Below are 20419 nucleotides of genomic sequence, written 5' to 3'. Positions count from 1 at the left end.
AAATCCTTTTTTTCTCTTCTTTTATGTTTTCTGTTTCTTTTTTTTACCCTTTCATGCTTCATGACATCATTTTTTGGAATATTTTGATAGATCGAGGATTTCGGGATCTGGGGATAGCTAACATATATGAGAGGTGATTAGAATTTTTACTTTTTCTCCTTTTTTTACTTCTCCGATTACATTAGGAGAATTATTTAATGTGTAAACAGCACCAGCAGTGCAGAGCACGACAACACTAGTCTTCTGCTGCGCCACATTGTGATGATGAATCTGACGCCGTTTAAGACAGTTGAGTTTTACTTTTAGACCTGCTTTAAACCTCCTCTAAACTGTTTGCCACAATGTGGTACACCCTCCTTAGTTTCCCTCCTTAGACTTCTCGCTTTTTCCATTTAATGAGGTCACTCCCCTTTGTTGAAAGACTTAGAAAAGTGATAAAAATGGTTTAGAAGCCTTGAGAAACATGTTGTAAGGCTTCTTTGGCTTGTTTGTGCTAATCTACCAGAAATCTGGCATATGTGATTAACTCATACCCCCACTGTTCTTTTGCAGAGGTGTCATGGCATCTGATCAGCAACCCTAGATCAATGGAAACAGTGGTCTCACACTACAATGAACCTTTGATTCCATAGATCAGTGATGGCAAACCTTTTATAGCTGCAGTGCCCAAACTTCAACCAAAACCAAACTTTATTGCAAAGTTCCAGCACAGCAATTTAAGCAGTAATTTATTTCTCCTTGTTCTTTGACAACTATTAAACGTTCAGCCTCCAGAAGACACCAACGCAGTTGAAAGGAGGAGGGAAAAATCCCTTATCATTGTAGGAGGATTCTGTAGGAAGATTCTTTGAGTCCTGTTTGGTGAACTTCATGCTGGGGTGATGGCCTGGGTGCCCACAGAGAGGCTCAGAGTGCTGCCTCTGGCACCAGTGCCATAGGTTCGCCACCACTGCCATAGATGCTATATGGTATGACATCAAAAGAGTTAAATTACTGGAAAAAATGTTGTCTGCCAAGTCAGGAGTAGGGTTCTCTGATCTCAAAGATATGCTTATCATTGGCCGAAGTGTGCATTATGATGTGCACCTTAATAAAGTGGGAAATAGCACTCTGTGACATATGCAGTATATCCATAAATGTTAAGGGGTTAAATGGTTTAGAGACCGTTTCCTAATAAAAAAAATACCCACCTTCTTATCCCTAGCACCACCAGTCTATAGACCCCATCCATTTCTGTTAAGCAGGTTGAAGTTGTAATGTTCTGTACTGTCACCAGATGTCTGTCCACTATCTTGGCTTCATTGAAGGTTTCAAATCAAGATGGAATTTCATGACCGCATTTTAATCATAATAATTATTTTTATTATTACAGGCAGTCCCCGGGTTACGTACAAGATAGGGTCCGGAGGTTTGTTCTTAAGTTGAATTTGTATGTAAGTCAAAACTGTATATTTTATAATTGTAGATCCAGACATAAAAATTTTTGGCCCCAGTGACAATTGGAGTTTAAACATTTTTTGCTGTAATGGGACCAAGGATTATCAATAAAGTTTCATTACAGACACCTTACAGATGATTATTGCAGTCTGGGACTATAGTAAAGCATTCAGAAAGCTTCACCAGAGGTCAGAGGGGTCTGTCTGTAACTATGGGTTGTTTGTAAGTCGGGTGTCCTTAAGTAGGGGACCGCCTGTATTATATATTTTTTTTGAAGGATTGTTTATATTAATCATTGAGATAATAGGAAAGGACACAAGTAAATTGTGGGCCATGTATAATGTCTATGAGTAGGGTTTTTATTCTCTATGACATTCATTTAATAGTCATAGTAAAGCTGGGAAATCTACAACATTTTCCACAATAAGGAATATAACAGGATAATAAAAACATTCTCTACATTTTATAAAGGTTTAATATTAATATTTTTTATAAAATACATAATATATATCTTACCTCTATGTTTTTTCATGTTCACTTTTCTTCCCTACTCCTGCTGGTGTATCAGGACTATAACTTCATTATATAGATTAATGGTTAAATTACATTCTAGTAATAGATGAAGGGAACTCTTCCCTAATAGAATGATAATTAATTTAGAAGTGTCAAAATGTTGACAGGGTTATCATCAAACAATTGAAAACTCTATTTTCAGTAAAACTTTCTACAGTGATTGATGCCCCTCCAAAATATTGGTCAGCAGTGATTGATGGGCATATCATATAACTTTGTTTTAAATAACTGTGTGACTACAATTTCTGCAGCAGGTCTCACAAGACATTTTTAAATTAGAACTAATGGTGTGAATGTACAATTTCATTGACTAATCAAGCTGAATTTTTACTCTTCATGTTGGATGTGTATTATTTTCAACAATTTTTAGGATGAAAAAATGAAAAAGCTAATTCAAAAGCAATTTAACCCTTGGAATACTTTAATGCGACATTACAGATTGACATGGTATTCTCATTTTTATTGTAAGCCTTGTGAGACACTGAAGGGGTAAACTGTGGATGGACGGTATGTTTCCCCTGGATTTTCCTACTATGCAATGCCTTAGTGCTGAGTTTGTGTTGTCCAGCACCTTGGACACATGTGGTGGGATCAGCCTAATCAGCCTGCATAAAGCTGCTGAGCAGAGCTGAGAGCGTTGTCTCTCTGAAAGGAGGCTGGAGAGCACACAGCCCTGTGCCTGGAGCAGCAACGTCCTTTATGTTTTAGTGGTGAGTTAGAGAAACTCTGTTCAATTAGCACCCAGACAGGTAGGATTTTGTTTGTTTTGATGCCTGAATGAAAAGGCTGTTTAATTTTGTTCCTGCTGTCGAAATAAACGCAGGCGAGACCCGTTTTGGACTGTACCTTGGTGTCACTGTCTTGAACTGCATCACAAAACCCCGCTACCTCAGACTCTACTGGGCCAAATCTCCCACAGCCTACATACAAACATCTTTATAAATATCTACTTCTAGAGAATCGCCCAAAAGGAATATACACACAAAAATGTAATTGATAGAATGAAGATACATTAGAGGGTTATAGGGCAAAATCTTTAAAGGACCTCTCCATAGGTAATAGGTAATTATTAGTTAGTAGGGGTATGAAACCTGGGACCTTATGGATCAGCTGTTAACTACAAATGAAGCTCTTCTGCCTGCTCCATCCATAATATCAAACAACAGAAATGCAGGGTTGTCTGGTGTCACACACCCATTGGTTACTTTATTAATGACTTATTCAGAGAATAGGCAAGTATTGATTTTAGCCCAAAATATTGTTTTTTCAAGCTAAATTTAACTCCATTATACATTAAAAACAAAATGCACATTTTATCATGTCTTCAATGCTGAGAAGAATCTACCTTGGTTTGCAAGCATGGTAGATTAATTCACCTACAGTTGTATTATAGAAATACCACATACTGGATTTAGAATTATATACAATGACATGAAAGGAAATCCGAGGTTTCAGACTCCTTTGAAGGGAAAACTACCAGTAGGTTTAACAAAAAACAAACTATACATACACACCTATATACCTCTTCATCTCAATCCAGTTCTTCTTTAATCTCGACATGCCAAGATCGCCTAGAAAAAAACCTTATAATTAGCTGACCAGAGCACTGGGACGCAATGTCCGTTGCTCTGGCTGCTAATTATGCACGCCTCTCACCCATCCCTCTCCCTTGCTTGGAGAGGGAGGTGTCGTCTTGCAAGGCACGTAAATTCCCGCCTCCTGCGTGATAGATACCTCCCATCTTACAGCAAGGTGGCCTGAATAATTAGCAGTGCTAAATATTCCAGACTTCTTGTCCCCGTGCTCCGACCAACTAATTAAATTTTTTTTTTTTCCAGACGATCCCAACATGTCAAGATTAAAGAAGAACACTGCCAGGATTGGGATAAGGAGGAGTGTAGGTGAGTATTTGTAGTTTGTTTTTTTGTCAAACATACTGGTCATAACTTTAATGTCATCTTCTCTTGTGTTATTTGTTCTACTTTTACAGAATGTATTTGTTACTATTAATACAGATTAATAATTGGATATGCAATATTGTCATAAAGTGCAATAAAATATAATGTATTTAAAGAGGACCTGTCGCCCCTGAAAAATACCCCCACCAAATTAGTGAATTTTTATTAAAATGTGGGTGTGCATACTTAGTTTTAAACAATCCAACCTCTTACCATATAAGAGATCGGATCATTGTACAGGTCCCCGGGCAGTCTGCTGTATTCATGAGGGGGCCGGCCGACACACCCCCTTCACGCCCCTGTCAGTCAGGGACATGTAAGAATCACCGGCAGTAGTGCATGTATTGCGCAATCACTGGCGGCTCTGAGTGATGCGGCGTGCTGACAGTGTCCGCGGAGGGGCTTATTTGCTGATTGAATGTTCACACACATTTTAAAATTCAATAAATATAAAGGGGCAGGGGGCAGAATTAGGGGGAACTAATTTGGTGAGGGTATTTTTAGGGGGTGATAGGTTCTCTTTAAGATTGACTAAGCCATTGATTATATATTTTTAGTTGTAAAAATGAATAGAGCAGGTGGTAACAGTAAAATTTGCAGCAAATCTCATTAAGGAAGAAAACTTCTCTTTTTCTTGTTTTACTACTTTCTTCTCCTGTAGTAAGCAGCAAATCTAAAAAGACTTTCCAGGTCCTTACACAGAAGAAAGATAAGGACAGGAGAATAAGTATTATCTCTTTTTATATGTTACAGATGATACATATGTTATATGTTACTGATGATACAGTTCTGTACAGAGTTAAGGCTGGCCAGTCTCTTGAAATATTACCTGCATCTTATCTGGAGAAGGAAACTTACCGTATATACTTGAGTATAAGCCTACACGATTATAAGCTGAGACCCCTAATTTTACCACCAAAAATTGGAAAAACCTATTGACTCAAGTAAAAGCCGAGGTTGGGAAATGCATTGGTCACAGACCCCCCCCCCCCCAGTATATAGCCAGCCAGCCCCCTATATTGTACAGCCTGCCCCCTGTAGTATACAGCCTGCACCCTGTAGTATACAGCCAGCCCAGCCTGCCCCCAGTAGTATACAGCCAGCCCAGCCTGCCCCCAGTAGTATACAGCCAGCCCAGCCTGCCCCCAGTAGTATACAGCCAGCCCAGCCTGCCCCCAGTAGTATACAGCTTGCCCCCGGTAGTATACAGCTTGCCCCAGTAGTATACTGCCAGTCTCCAGTAGTATACAGCTTGCCCTAATAGTATACAGCTTGCCCCCAGTAGTATACAGTAGTATAATAAACTTATATACTCACCCTCCGGTGGCCCTGATGTACAGCGCTGCTCCCCCGATGTCCGCGCGGCTCGTCTTCTGGCTTCCCGGCCCCTCCTCTGTGACATCGTGCTGGGCACCGCCATTGTTCTCTCCCGGGCGGCGCATAGAATGACGCGCCGCTGCTGACATCATACGAGGCGCCGGGAGAGAACAATGGCGGCACCCAGCACGATCTTACAGAAGACAGAAGAGGAGCCGGGAAGCCAGAAGACGAGTTGCGCGCACATCGGGGGAGCAGTGCTGCACATCGGGGCCACCAAAGGGTGAGTATATAAGTTTATTATTTTTTAAGCCCATTGACTTAAGAATTGACTCGTGTATAAGCCGAGGGGACGTTTTTCAGCACATTTTTTGTGCTGAAAAACCTCGGCTTATACACGAGTATATACGGTAATTTATTGTTAAAGGCAGGAAGAAAGTCAGTATAAAATGAAGGACACATAAATTTTATTGTTTAATGAATTATTTTGCAGTTTCCTATCATCATCTATGCTTTTTGTTAAAAATGTTGGCAACGTACAAACTGGCTGCATCTTGAAGGGGTCAATGTTTCAAATAATTAGAGTATATTCACATCTTTGTTGTGGTTTCTATTGTGCTAATATATTATAGGAACAGAAAAATTAAAAATAATGGGAGTGCTGCATATTTAAAATAATACCATCCCAGTCCAAATTGTCAAGTTGATGGACCCTCCTACTCAGGTGTGAGTTAAGCCTTATTTACCTGTACTGAAGAGAATTTAACACTTACTTTCCTTTTGACTTATTAAACCAGATAGCAAAAATATATATTGTTATTTTGTAACTGTTTTTATTTTCTGATTAAAACCTACACACAGATTTCACATAAGTTATTTTACATATATTGCGTAAAATTGTTTATATCTACTTATGATGAAAATGCTAAATTAAAAAACAATTGAGAAACAATTTCTATGATCCACCAGAATTTTAAATTTTTCTTGCTGATTATGTCTTCAAAATCTGCCAATTTACTCTTAATGGTTAAGACTAGAGATGAGCGAGTATATTCGTCCGAGCTTGATGCTCGTTCGAGTATCGAGATCGAGCATTTAATTAAGAAAAGACAGTGAAAAACAGTGAAGAATACAAAGAAAACCGTGAACACAGTGAACACAGTGAACACAGTGAACACAGGATCATTTAAAGGACACCTGTCATCAGGTCTATGTCACTAGTCCTGTCACTACTACCTGTTGGAGCAGCTCACAAGGATCCCATCCCAGTCTTTATCCAGTCAATTCATACATTAATCATTGTAAAATCATATTTTCTTTATTATGTAAATGAGACTGGTCACATGGTCAGAGGCAGTGATGTCACCCCTGTTCCCCCTCCCCTCTCCTCCCCCTGCTCATGTCTGTGTGTATTGTATAGTAAAGCATTGCTAGTGTGTGTGCTGTATCTGCTGACATGCTGCATCCTCCTAATACACAGAGACACAGACATCAGCTACACATGTACTTGACATGTTCTGCTATATCATGGCTGCATCCTGGAGCTGTTGTATCTCTCCTGCACACACAGGCTGCAGGGGGAGTGGCCAGCAGCAAGCACATGGAAACATTACACCATTATACAGACTCACATCATTATACATCACATCATTGTATGTCAGTCAAGCACTGGGGGTGTGGCTGTACCTCCCACTCATGAATAAGGTGGACAGCTTGAATATGCTAATGACTCATTGGACATTTCATAGGTCATTTGCATACAACTTTAGGACCTCTTTGCTTAGGTTTACAGGCATGTAGAGGGACAATGAAGGGATAGAGGCAATGCTTTCTAATGGCAGTTTATGAAAATATATTTTCATTAGGGGGGGTTATTTTGCATGATGGGTTCTCTTTAAGTTAAGAACACATTGAAAGAACACTGAAGAACAGATTGCAGATGCAGAATAGTGTTGTCCACAGTAGTATATGAAGAACAATATGTGTGAAGAACACCTTGCAGATGTTTCCATACATCTGCAATTTGCTTTAAATTTAACAGCATCCTCTCACTGCCAATGGGTTTGTTCTCAGCACAGCACTTGAGCACTGTGTACGAAGACTCTGAGAAAATTCCAGCAGCAGGTGACCCTACTCTTGACAGACTGACAGATCACCAGGGCAATATAATCTCCTTATTATTAGGTCATACATAATGGCATAGTTTTAGGAAACCAAACTGTCTGCCATGAATGTAAAATGGATGGTCCAAAGGAGATAAAAAAAAGTTTTGTGCTTTTGTCTTAGAATTTGTGTGTTTTAAAAATAAAAATTCTGAACATTAAATTGATTTTATAAGAATCACATATTACCCCCCCACCAAAAAAAATAAATAAAAAAAGACATGTTAACCTAAAAACTAAAAATATTAGAGCCACTTTAAAAATGGCAAAAATATCCAAATTTTGTCAGGCACTGAAGGATTGGGAGCGAGGGCTTTGACATGAAAGATAGAGAAATAATCTTTGATTTATTCATGATGATATTAATACAGCTTCTGGAGATTTTACAACAGTAAGTATTTATCATTTTATCAATGCACATTTGGCACAAGATATTTCTATGCTCACAATTAGAGATGAGTGAGCACTAAAATGCTCGAGTGCTCGTTATTCGAGACAAACTTTTCCAGATGCTCGAGTGCTCGTCTCGAATAACGAGCCCCATTGAAGTCAATGGAAAACTCGAGCATTTTTCAAAGGGACCATGGTTCGGGAATAAAATGTGTTATTTAATTGAAAAAGAATGTCTTCTGATAAGTTATCAGATGTATACAAACATCTGCAATCTATTCTTCACTGTTCCGCGCGTATATTATCTCCCTACAAGTTAGCAGATGTGAAGAACAGTGAAGAATAGAATAAAAACAGTGACCACAGGATCATTTAAGTGAAAAACACAGTGAAGAATAGATTGCAGATGTTCGGCACATCTGCTTACTTGTCGGGAGATTTGATGTCCCGGGATCCGCTGCTCTTCTTTCACTGAAGTCTCCCCGATCTCCGTTCGGCACCCCTATGTCTCCGTTCTGCTGCTCCCCTATGACTCAGTTCTGCTGCTCCCCGATGTCTCCGTTCTGCTGCTCCCCGATGTCTCCGTTCTGCTGCTCCCCGATGTCTCCGTTCTGCTGCTCCCCGATGTCTCTGTGCTGCTCACCGTGTTCTTCAATGTGTTCTTCACACATATATATTGTTCTTCACATACTATTTTGTTCGCACCGTTCCGCGCGTATCTTCCGACAAGTAAGCAGATGTGCCGAACATCTGTAATCTATTCTTCACTGTGTTTTTCACTGTGTTTTTCACTTAAATGATCCTGTGTTCACTGTTTTTATTCTATTCTTCATTGTTCTTCACTGTGTTTTTTTAATTAAATGCTCGAACTTCAAGCTCGGACGAGTATACTCGCTCATCTCTACTCACAATACCTTTATACATTTTTTAATCATCAGAGTTGGTAATATAAACAAAGATGCTATGTTCAAGTGCAAAATTGTATTTAAATATTTGTTTTTTAACAATTTGGGGTCTTATTTGGTAATTGTATTTAATTCATTTATAAAATCCATATCCATTTTCAAATATTAAATTACAAGTTATTCTCTCCAATATGCAAAATTACTATACGGTCAATAGATAAAGGCAATGCAGTTCTACTTCTTCAGTCTTTATAACAAACGTATTAAGGTACTGTCACATATAGGCTTATTTCTCTCATCCTCAGGTATATGTGCTTAACTCAGTACCAGACGACCAAGCCAACTTTCTTGTGCATTGGTATGTGTGCATGCATAAATTATTTGTTGCTGCTTTTTTGGAGATCTCCTGACTCCTCCTCTGTCTCCCCCCCCCCTCGTGTTAACACCTGGTAGTTATAACTAATTTGTATTGGGTTTATAAATTGCAGACTTAAGGTCTCTCAGACCTTGATAGGCAGTGCATACTTTTAAGTGCATCTATAAGTGCATGACAGAATTACACCAGAATTGCACCAGAAATGAACAACAGGATTGTTTCTTGTAAGTACTTGTCAAACTCAAATTCATCCTACACTTATTCATCTTATTATTCATCTTACTCTTGCAAAATGTAAAAGTAAAGTACAGTAGGTTCATACTCCCTTTGTGGCCAGTCATGGGAGGCATTGGTTCTCTAAACTAAAACATTCTAAGAATAGGTTGAATCCCTTGACAGCTAAAAACCACTTTATGGTTATGTATGTATGTATCTCTTTGTTGGCAGGAATCACCCGAGAAAGGGTATGTTTGTATAATAAATGACACTGTGAAACTTCATACCTCTTAGATTGACATTAAGGTCAGACAATGTAAAAATAAGTTGGTCAGTATTCAAGTAGCATATGTAGAGGGCTCACGGACAGAGCCTTCTCCATATGTGTTGTATGTCAGCTGTATTATACTGTGCTGACACCATCAGTGGCTGTTAACCTCTTAGGTGCCACTTTTGAACCCAACCATGGCGCCTTACAAAACTAAAAAAATAATTTAAAAAAAATCCAGAATTTTTTTGGGAAAATCCTTAAATACCTTTTTATCTCCAATTTAAATTTCTTTAATAGAAAGAGGTTAGATTTACACCAATTAATCTTTAGCACATGCATAACCCCAAACTCTCTGATCGTTTAAAGTATATTAGGTACCTTTTCAGACTAAGGCACTAAAGCAAATCATTGACATATTAAAATATCCAAATTAGAGATGAGCGAGTATACTCGTCCGAGCTTGATGCTCGTTCGAGTATTAAGGTACTCGAAACGGCTCGTTGCTGGGACGAGTATTTCCCCTGCTCGAGATCGAGCATTTAATTAAAAAAACACAGTGAAGAACAGTGAAGAATAGAATAAAAATAGTGAACACAGTGAACACAGGATCATTTAAGTTAAAAACACAGTGAAGAACACAGTGAAGAATAGATTACAGATGTTCGGCACATCTGCTTACCTGTCGGAAGATATGCGCGGAACGGCAGCAGGGAGACATCAAGCAGCAGGGAGACAGACATCGGGCAGCACCACGGGGGACACAGACATCGGGCAGCAGCCCGGGGGACACAGACATCGGGCAGCCGCCCGGGGGACACAGACATCGGGCAGCCGCCCGGGGCACACAGACATCGGGCAGCCGCCCGGGGGACACAGACATCGGGCAGCCGCCCGGGGGACACAGACATCGGGCAGCCGCCCGGGGGACACAGACATCGGGCAGCCGCCCGGGGGACACAGACATTTGCCAGCACGGGGGACACAGACATTTGCCAGCACGGGGGACACAGACATCGGGCAGCACGGGGGAGACTTCAGTGGAAGAAGAGGAGCGGATCCCGGGACAGCGTATCACCCCGACAAGTAAGCAGATGTGCAGAACATCTGTAATCTATTCTTCACTGCGTTTTTCACTTAAATCATCCTGTGTTCACTGTTTTTATTCTATTCTTCACTGTTCTTCACATCTGTTAACTTGTCGGGAGATAATATACGCACGGAACAGTGAAGAATAGATTGCAGATGTTTGCATACATCTGCTAACTTATCAGAAGACATTCTTTTTCAGTTAATTAACACATTTTATTCCCGAACCATGGTCCCTTTGAAAAATGCTCGGGTCTCCCATTGACTTCAATGGGGCTCGTTATTCGAGACGAGCACTCGAGCATCTGGAAAAGTTTGTCTCGAATAACGAGTACCCGAGCATTTTAGTGCTCGCTCATCTCTAATCCAAATCCCTTTACATTGATAATATTTTTTTTAAATGATAGCTAAATGGTACACAAATACTGCATATAACATAAGCAATAAAAGACATCCCTGTGTGAGGGCCAAAGTAATGATTATATGCTTCTAATGATTATATGCCTTATGATTGTATACATGTGCCCTTTGCTCTATATTTTGTACTTTGTCTGTTGAGAAATACAGAGCTTTTCCCTTACATCAGTTTTAACCAGACATGCAACTGTCAGCGGAACTCAAGTCTTGTGATGGAAAGCAGAAGATGGAAGAGCAGATGTTTGTTAAGAATAGCATCAGCATCCAGACTAGTGGTCAATTTACTGTAGACAACGGTGACTGGAAATTCCCCTGGCATAGCAACCAAGGCCTAGTTTTGGAAGACCAATCAGCAAGAGCCGGGGGCCAGACATATATGCTTAGCTATAACCAATTATAATGATTTTAATGTATGTGACCACACCTTTTCCTATGGGTATAAGAAGCTATGTAATCAGGAAATAAACACAGTTCATTTCTCTTTTCTGTTCGGCAAGTTAAGAGCATGAACCTAAGATAAAACAGAACTTCAGTCTTCTGTCTTTTCTTATCCAAACGTGCACGCATGCTCAACTAATTTGGAGTGTCTGAGAGAAGAGTGTAAGGCGGGATTGGCCCGACCCTGACAGCTGACGCCCGAACGTGGGGCCATCCCCGCTGATACCGTACACCCGAGGACCCGAACCAGAGGACGGGGGACGAACGCTTGTCCACACCAATAGAGGACCGCGGCCTCACTGAATCACGGTAAGTTGATGCATATTATATATGTGTTGGACTTCCCTGTGATCATTGGTGTGGAATAAGTTAGTAGCTTCTGATACTTTTCGGGTCTAAGGGCTGATTGTCTGAGTGGTGAGACTCATTTTCTTTACGGTGATCGCTGGGATGGTTCAGAACTGATGTATAGTGACACTTCCCTATGGTGTGTCACTGAATCACCACGCCTCATTCTCTCAGGCACTGAGTCAGACCTTTGGGTGGAAAGTGAAAGTAAAAGGCTTCATTGTGACATATAGAGTCTCTGCCCCCCTTCTGTAGAAGCTGGGGAGGAAGTTTGCGGACTGAGAATAGTACAGATTGACATCCTCTGTTCTGGGGATATTGGGCACTGGTTACGTGTCCGGATTGTTTTTATTGTTTTTATTGTTTTATTGTTTTATTGTTTTATACGGGGGGGAGGGAATTAAGGTGGTCTAGGGTTAGAGACCGGAAAGAAGATAGCATGGCTCACTAGGAGACCGGCTGATTAAGGTACCGAGGGAAGCACGGTTTTTGAACTATTAATGGTTCTAACGGATGTGTAGTCAGAGGTTTTGGTAGGTTAGGGACGTTTGTTATTTTCTTGATACACAACGGTGAGCCGGGGCCCCTGCGTTGAGAGTGAGTAGCTACACCAACGTGTACCTTGTTAGAACATGATGTTAGGTGTGTTTAAGAAAGTGCATACCCTCCCCGAGGGGGCAGAGACTGCAGTCGGGCTTGTTGAAAAAAGGGAAGGAAAAAAGTATGTTAATAATTGTGCGAGGTTGTACAAGTATGTTGATATGCCCTCAAAGGGAAGGCTGCAGCCTTCAGTGTGGAAGTAAATTTTAACCACAAGTAGAGGTGTGTTAGAAGATAAGGGCATACTGGAAGCTGCTCAGGCTCACTACAGAGTGGCCAGAGCATTGCAAGTTGAATGATGGTCAGAAGTGCGAGGAGATGGTGGTTCAGCAAAAGCGGAAGTGCTATATGGATATGTGAAGCCTTTAGATAGAGATGTGAAATGCGGAACCAAAATGGCGACAGTGCCATGTGCCCAGCCACAGCCCTATAATGGCGGCCAACCCGGTTTGGAAGGGTGGACCTGTAGAGTGTGTGGTTTACAAAACCTGGAATGGGCGGAGTCATGATAAGAATTAGAAGAATTAGAATTAAAAGGACGGTGAGAAAAAAAAAAAAAACTTAATCAGATTTTTAAATAGACACTTAGAGCCTCTGATTTTGACAGACGGACACCAGGACAGAGTGACAGGAATTCTTCAGAGTGCCCGTTGAGAAGGAGACAGGTGATAAGGGACATTTCAGAGATTTTGATGTGTAGAGAATTTGAGAAAAAGAGATTTTATTTTTTGATGGCTAAATTTCTCTATAGCTGCTTGCAATTTGTGTTTGAGAACTGGTCTTGAAGCGATCTGTGCTGTGCTTGGGAGAAGAACAGACAGTGACTTTGCAAGTGCAAGTTTATAAGGAGGGGGGGGGGCGATAGAGGGAACTGTGACTGAAAGACAGAGGGAAACTGAGACTAGTGTTTCACAGACCACAATAAGTATGACTGACAAAAGTTTAGATTCCGGACGAGCCCAGTTCAAGGGGGCGTGCTTCCACTTGCTGGGAGGAGACATTACTGAAGTGACTAAAGTGAGTGGCCATATTCTAATAGGGGGGCGGTAACTAACAAGGACGTCAGCAAGTACATGCCCCCAGACAGCTTCTCTTATTGTCAAACCCTCCCCTGCTAGCCCAGTGATGATTTTAACCCATTCGCAGTCAAGAAAAAGACCCAGAAAGAACAACATACATGTAGGATGGTCCATGATCTCCAAGCTGCTAATGAGTGTCCCACACTGGCAGCAGTCCCCGAGAGTGACAAATTATTCACTGTTATTGATTTGGCAAATGTTCTACTTTTTGTGCCCCTGCATGAAAATTGCCAGTACCTATTTGCCTTTACCAATTCAGTATTCCAGTATACCTGATGTAGACTCCCACAAGGGGGGGGTAAAACTCACCCAGCCAATACCCCACGGCCCTACAGGAAGTAGACTGACAGACTAGCCCCTTACTGGATGTTCTCCTTATCAATATGCGGAGGACCTACTGTTTTTGTTTGCCAGGATGCATTTATTGACCTTATGTGTTTTTTGTTCCAGAAGGGTTGCAAAGTTTCCAGAGATAAACTCCAGTACCGTCAGGAGAAGGTGGTCTTCCTAGGCCACTGCTTCTCAGCCACAGGCAGACACCTGACAGAGGAAAGAAAGCTGGCAGTCCAGAATGTGCCCCTGCCCTGAGGCCCTAAGCCTCTTCACATGTTTCTAGGACTGACCAGCTCCTGCAGGCCTGGGATAAGGTCTGCTGCCTCCAGCCTGATGTTGCCCCTTGATAAACTGAATTGCCTCTTCCCCATTTGCCCTTAGTCAGGAGGCAATTGATGCATTCCATATCCCTAAGCTGGTAAATCCTGTCTGCCCCGGCCCTAGGCACATTCCACTGAACCAGACATTTTATTTTGCTTTGAGTATCCAGTCCATGCCATAGACGTTTTAGCCCAGGAATATGGTGGCCTCCCCAGTGGCCCACTATTAGGCCCGGTTAGACTCCGTTGTGAGGGGAGCCCCTCATGTGTTAGTAGTTGCAGCCAGCAATCTGCTCACCAAGGCCAGTGAGCTGATCCTAGACCCTAGATCACTCAGTTACAGTGCAAACCCCACTTACCTTGCACAGTGTCCTCACCCAAGTACAGCCCAAGCATCTGAGCAAAGGCCAGACAGCTCAGACTCCAGTGTGCACTCCTGATGCCCCAGGACACACTGATAAGGTGCACAGCTCTGAATCCTTCATTCTGTCGCCAGTCTTCCAGGATTCAGAGAGGGGGGAGAGAAGGGTGAGTAACGCAGATGTTGAGTTTTTTTCTCATAGATGGCTCCAGGTCTGCAGGAGAAGACAGATGGTTCTATGCTGGATATACAGTGGTCAGTGGCGCACATGAGGTAGTACAAGCAGAACCACTCCCTCCACACAGGTCAGCGCAGGAGGTGAAGTGATGGCACTCAGGGAAGCGCTACAGCTGGTGGAAGGTAAAAGGGCAAACATCTATACTCAAGGTATAGTTCTGGGGTCTAAACACGACTATGAACCCATATGGAAGGCTAGAGATTTCCTCACCTCTGCAGGGACCCCCGTTAAGCATGGCACGCTGGTTAAAGAGCTCATGGATGCTCTCTTACTTCCATAAGAGGTGAGGATAGTAAAAGTAAAAGCACACACAATTTGGTGACTCCACAAGCCAAGGGCAAGTATGTGGCTGACGGGATGGCAAAGGCAGCTGCACAGATGGAACCCAGAGACTGTCCTGAAGTCTCAGCGGTGAGTTCTGAGCTAAAAGTTTGATCCACAGGTGTTCCAGTCCCTGGTGGCCCGAGAGTCATCAGAAGTGAAGGAAGTGTGGAGGAAAGCTGGAGCCCAGATGACGATGGGACCTGGATGCTGGGAGAGAGGGTGTGCCTGCCCGGAGCCCTGCACCCGACAGTAAGTCAAGTAGCCCACGGACACACACACATATCCAAAATGGCCATGCTAGTGCTCATAAACCGCAAGTGGTTTGCCCCGGGCATTACTAACCCTGTCACTAGACTAGTGAAAGCCTTTATAGTCTGTGCCCGCCACAACCCGGGTAAGGTGGAAAAGACCCCACAGAAGGTGACACCCAAGCTGCTGTATCCCTTCCAGAGACTGCAGATGGATTTTATCCAGCTACCAAAAAGTGGTACGTAGGAATACGTGCCTGTGTGCATTGATCTCTTTCCAGGGTGTCCAGAAGCTTCTGTTATGACCAAGGCTATTGCCAGAGCTGCAGCCAAGAAGTTGGTGAGTGAGATTTTTCTGCAGGTTTGGACTTCCAGAGACCATAGAGTCCAGTCGCAGAACCCACTTCACTGGACAGGTAAAAACCTGAAACATTGTCCCTCCTGGGTGTAGAACAGGCGAGTGCTTTCCTGCTGCCCACCATTCAGTTAAGACCACCTCCAACAGAAATATGGGATTGCCCCCTTTGAAGTACTTTTTGGCTGCGCACCTAGACTAGGCCCCTACTTTCCCACAGACTCTATAGCTGATGGCAGGAAACCAGGTGGAATACGCCACACAGCTGAGCCAGGCCTTGGAAAAGGTCCGCAAAAGTGTTTCTGATTCCTTTTTCAGATCCAGACAGAGACCTCAGGATGCATAACCTGGAGCCTGGAGACTACGTGGTGGTAAAGAGACACCAGAGAGAGAGTCTGGAGCTTTGTAACGACGGTCCTTTCCAAGTCCTGCTGACCAATGCCACGTCTGTGAAGCAGGAGGGAAGCCAGCATGCTGCCACGTTTTTTATTGCAAACTTACTTATTCTTCCTGTTAGCTGGTCTCTTCTGACTGACTGTATGCTCAGGGACACCCCAACCATGACTATCACTGTAACCAGGATGCCCCCAGGGTAGGAGACTTTACCTACGGTTGGTGCAACAAGACAATGACCTTCTTTAACATTGACAGCACAGGTAACCCTGTATTAGCAGTGTCTGATGTGTACTGGATTTGTGGGGATAGGAGAGTCAGGTCAGGCCTAGAGGCTGGGAAGGTTAGTGTACGGTGATAAGATTTGTGCATTCCTTCCTCGTGATCCCCAGGGATAAGGTTGATCAGACACATAAGAAAAGGTAGAGAACCCCAAAGGATTCTAAAGGTCTAAGAGAAGCACCTAGATGACAACGTTTATATAGATACACCAAGGGAGCCACACATTGGGGAAAGAACTAAGCTTATGCCTGCATCCAGAGAATCTACTATGCCCCAGGAATCACACCTGCCATTGCCGCATACAACCAGGCCTGTACCGTATGCGCCACTTGCAATCCCGCCCCTACAGCAAAGGTACCCCAACAACACCTTGCCAGACCAGAATACCCATTTCAAAGGATCCAAGTGGACCACATCCAGCTACCCAAGGAGGGAAAACACGAATATGTACTTGTAGTAGTAGACATGTTCTCCGGATGGCCAGAGGCGTACCCAGTAGCTAACATGACATCAAAAACTACAGCAAAGAAATTGATCACTGAGACAGTTTGCAGATTTAGAGTACCACAAGTTATAGAGTCAGACCAAGGCCCTGCTTTTTCCTCTCAGATATTCAGAGAGCTATGGAACATGTTGGGAGTAGACTTGGGCCTACACACACCATACCACCCACAGAGCTCAGGAAAGGTAGAGAGGATGAATGGTACCCTAAAGAACAAGTTACTTAAAATGACCCAGGATAGTCCCCTCCCCTGGCCAGAATTGCTCCCCATTGCTCTGTATCATGTCCGACACACTGCCCAGGCTAAACATGGTCTCACCCCCTATGAGATTTTGTTTGGCAAACCACCAGTTTTTCCCGTGATAAGTAAGCAGGAATTGTCTGAAAGTCATGATAAGACTGTACAATATGTAATTGAATTGTCCAAGGAATTAACTAATCTGCATGCTGCAGTTGTTGCTTCTCTTCCAGAGTTATCAGGTGACGTAGTTCACAACTTCCAACCAGGTGATCAAGTATATGTGAAGAAGCATATTAGGAAAGATTGCTTCCAACCCAGATTCGAAGGACCTTACACAGTGGTCCTGGTAACGCCTACAGCGGTGAAACTTGAAGGGAAACCCACCTGGATACACGCATCACACTGCAAAGGGAAAACAAAATGAAGCTCTATATCCTTTCCTGCTTGAGTTGTTCAATAATCACAGATAACTGCCAAATCACCACCTTTTGGGTACATACCACGGCCCCGTATGAAGAGTATCTCTTTGATTTTTGTGATGTTGTAGATTGTCGAGGGACAGAGGACATTAGATGGGATCCATCATACCAATACAAGGGCGAAGCACAGTTTTATATTTGTGTAACCCGTCCCGGGAATGAGAACTGCAATTCATGGTCAGATGTAGGGTGGAGCAGGGAAACTATACCTGTGTATCCTCTGACATCACTAATGCCAAAACTCCCCTGGGGGTGTTTGAAAAAGGTTTCTGCCAAGAGATTGTCACCATAGACCCAGATTTATTGTCCGACCATACTTCTTTCCTTTATGATGTTTTTTTGGCTTTGTGGGAATGGTAAGCTGAGGAATCGCCTCCCCCAATCATGGAGGGGTCAATGTGCCCTAGTTAAATTAGTCCTGCCTTTCTTGATGTTACCCTGGGATCCGACTCATAAAAATGAACAGGTAAAGATAAAAAGGTCACTAAGTAACACTGATTACGGACAAGACCCTGATGTTTACATAGATAGTATTGGTGTCCCGAGGGGGGTCCCAGACCGATACAAGGCTCAGGATCAGATTGCAGCCGGATTTGCTTTCATAATTCCCCAAGTGCAAATCAATAAAAATGTGGATTGGATAAATTACGTTTACTATAATGAGCAGAGGTTTGTAAATTACAGTAGGGATGCTTTCACTAGTATTGTGGAAGAACTGGGCCCCAATACTAGAATGACTTTACAAAATAGAATGACCCTAGATATGATACTCGCAGAAAAAGGTGGAGTGAATGGAATGATAGGAGAAGACTGTTGCACTTACATCCCTCAGAATTCAGGTGCTGGTGGTAAGACACTGATAGCAATAAAGAAAATTACAGCATTGGCAACTGAGATGAAGGAAAATGCAGGGGTAGATACCTCCTGGGCAGCATGGTTTACTAGCTGGGCAGGAGGGTGGAAGGCCCTTTTCCAACAGATAGGATTGGTACTACTCGGGATGTTCATCCTGGCTCTATTTCTCTTGTGTTGTTGTATGCCATTGTATAAGAAGTTGGCCAAGAAAATTGCGAATAACAAGGCTAAAGGAGTTTTTTTCCGAATATCGATAAACAGTCTGTTTGTTATATGTCCATGAGGAATAGAAATCTGCCCGATTTGCCTGAGATCTCAGTTCTGTCAGAACAGCCTGATGTTCCAGTTCTGGAACACCCAAATTCTCCCCCGATAGATGACCTACTTGCCATTGTGATCTCAGAATACTCAGCCCCCTCCCCCATAGTGGAAGCTTTAGTGTAAGGGAAAGAAGGAGGACTCCATGTGTTAGTAAGGTTAGTGCTGGGAAAGTGATCCAGGTGTCACAAGGGCACGTTGGGTCAATGACTCAGTGAAGCAATCCACTCCCCTCTCCCACCACATGGACAGCCTATAGGAAAAACGAATTGTAGTGAAGTGTAGGGAAAAGCTCAGTATTTAGGGGGGAATTGTGAGGGCCAAAGTAATGATTATATGCTTCTAATGATTATATGCCTTATGATTGTATACATGTGCCCTTTGCTCTATATTTTGTACTTTGTCTGTTGAGAAATACAGAGCTTTTCCCTTACATCAGTTTTAACCAGACATGCAACTGTCAGCGGAACTCAAGTCTTGTGATGGAAAGCAGAAGATGGAAGAGCAGATGTTTGTTAAGAATAGCATCAGCATCCAGACTAGTGGTCAATTTACTGTAGACAACGGTGACTGGAAATTCCCCTGGCATAGCAACCAAGGCCTAGTTTTGGAAGACCAATCAGCAAGAGCCGGGGGCCAGACATATATGCTTAGCTATAACCAATTATAATGATTTTAATGTATGTGACCACACCTTTTCCTATGGGTATAAGAAGCTATGTAATCAGGAAATAAACACAGTTCATTTCTCTTTTCTGTTCGGCAAGTTAAGAGCATGAACCTAAGATAAAACAGAACTTCAGTCTTCTGTCTTTTCTTATCCAAACGTGCACGCATGCTCAACTAATTTGGAGTGTCTGAGAGAAGAGTGTAAGGCGGGATTGGCCCGACCCTGACACCTGTTTGGTACCAAAAGTTGTTTCTTCTGTCAGTATCTCGTTCACATAGATCTTGACAACTAATGCCTGATATAATAACCCTATTTACTGCATACATATTCCACCCATGCCAAACATTTGCACTATACCCTTTTGACTGATTGAATTGCATGGAGTAGGTCCTCCCCATCCAACCTAGTGTTTAAAAATAGTCTATATGAATTTTGTGCTTAATTTCCTCAGACTCAAGTTCACCTGAGTGCCTAAAAGGCACAAAATTTGGAAGAAGAGAGATCAACCTGTATGATTGCCTATACATCGTTTTGTTTTGTACCAACCAAACAAGCTATAATGCTAAAAATGATAGTGCCTCAAGCATCATGTCCATTGTTTAAAAGGTTAGACAAAAATTATTGGATTTATTTGGAGTAGGATGCCCTTAATGAGAGCAGACAGGATGTCACTGGATTAAAATTTTAATCAATTAATTCATCTGGGACAGGAAAGATTCATTATTAGGCAAATATTTTTTGGTTGAAAGACGTTAAGGGGGAAATCACTTTCCCATGCTTCTTTAAATATTTTTTAGCTCTACAACTTCATTATATATTAGACAATACAAATTATAACATGGAGAGAGAAAAAAGAACTGGACTCATAGCAGTGGGTCTGTACGCGGCATCACATCGCATCCACTGCCACTGCAGCACACCGCCAGC

The 20419-nt window shown here is 42.4% G+C and overlaps 1 long non-coding RNA gene across 1 annotated transcript; it reads left to right on the top strand.

The window, feature by feature from the left end:
* Positions 1-11159: 11159 nt before the first annotated feature.
* On the top strand, positions 11160-19619 carry LOC140075195 (uncharacterized). Its single transcript, XR_011849370.1, has 2 exons — positions 11160-15398; positions 16071-19619. It is a non-coding gene; the product is annotated as an uncharacterized lncRNA (long non-coding RNA).
* The last annotated feature ends 800 nt before the right edge of the window (positions 19620-20419 follow it).

Source organism: Engystomops pustulosus, chromosome 8 (assembly GCF_040894005.1).
Source record: "Engystomops pustulosus chromosome 8, aEngPut4.maternal, whole genome shotgun sequence".
In the NCBI taxonomy this organism is placed as follows: domain Eukaryota; kingdom Metazoa; phylum Chordata; class Amphibia; order Anura; family Leptodactylidae; genus Engystomops; species Engystomops pustulosus.
This window is presented reverse-complemented; position numbering and strand designations above follow the sequence as displayed.